Source organism: Rattus rattus, chromosome 2, assembly GCF_011064425.1.
Source record: "Rattus rattus isolate New Zealand chromosome 2, Rrattus_CSIRO_v1, whole genome shotgun sequence".
In the NCBI taxonomy this organism is placed as follows: domain Eukaryota; kingdom Metazoa; phylum Chordata; class Mammalia; order Rodentia; family Muridae; genus Rattus; species Rattus rattus.
This window is the reverse complement of record NC_046155.1, coordinates 103,732,475-103,733,971: the sequence shown is the minus strand read 5'-3', so window position 1 is coordinate 103,733,971 and position 1,497 is coordinate 103,732,475.

Here is a 1,497-nt window from a genome sequence, read left to right as displayed (position 1 = left end):
TCATTTACTCCGTTGCTTTGGCCAGGTTAAAAAAATATTGTTAAGATGGTAGTGGGAATCCAGTCTCTGAATACATAGAAAGTTCTCTGTATTCTACCTGTTGTATATTAAAATAAATATGATATATTAATAAAAGCAAGACAAGAAAGAGTGCATCCCAAGGCTCTGTTACAACATCAGTGGGAAGACCTAAGACCTTTTCCTTAAGAGGTGAAATACAGACAGACATGCAGGAGCACACCTGTCATCACAGTCATTTGGAGACAAAGGGGAGGAAGAACAGGAGTTTAAGGTCATTCTTAGCTAAATAATGAAATTGAAATCATTCTGGGCTATATCAGTTCTTATGCTAATACAAAAGAAAAGAAGGAAGGAAGGAAGGAAAGAAAGAAATAAGGAGGTAATCTTACAGAATCAAATGGAAACAAAACAACCAAATGATAGTGAGTCTAATCAGAAACAATTACATAAGATATTGCAATTACACTATGAAAAATAACAAAGCAGGCTATTGTCCTTGTTCATTGTTACTATTGAACTTGATGGTAAGACTCTATTGCTGTAGGTGGATATAAAATTAGCTCAAATATATCAGTAGCCTTCCTTTATACAAATGATATACAGACTGAGAAATAAATTAGGGAAACAACTCTCATCACAATAGCCACAAATAATATCAAATATCTTGGGCGAACCCTAACCAAACAAGTGAAAGTTCTGTATGATAATAACTTTAAGACTCTAGAAAGAAATCAAAGATCTCAGAACATGAAGAGATCTCCTATGCTCATGGATTGGCAGAATTAACATAGTAAAAATGGCCATCCTACCAAAGGCAATCTATAGATTCAATGCAATCCCCATCAAAATCCCAACACAGTTCTTCAAATCATAGAAAGAACAATTCTCAAATTCATCTGGAAAGGTCAAAAAACCAGAATAGTGAAAACAACTCTTAATAATATAAGAACAGCTCAGAAATCACCATCCCTGACCTCAACTCTGCTATAGAGCAATAGTGATAAATAATACATAGTATTGGTACAGAGAAAGACAGGTTGATTCATGGAATAAAGTTGAAGACTCAGAAATAAAACCACACACTTATGCAGAGTTGATATTTGACAAAGAAGCTAAAATTATACAATGGAAAGAAGAAAGCATCTTTAATAATGGTGCTGGTCTAACTGGCTATCTGCATATAGAAAAATGAAAATAGACCCATATTTGTCACCATGCAAAAAGCTCAAATCCAAGAGGATCAAGGACCTCAACATAAAACTAGATACGCTGAAACTAATAGAAGAGAAATTGGGAAAGAGCCTTGAACTCATTGGTACAGGGGGCAATTTCCTAAACAGAACTCCAATGGCTCAGGCTCTAAGATTAAAAATTAATAAATAGGACCTTATTAACACAAATTAGCAAACTACAGATTGGGAATAAGTCTTTACTAGCCCTACATCTGATAAGGGCTAATATTCAAAATATTTAAAG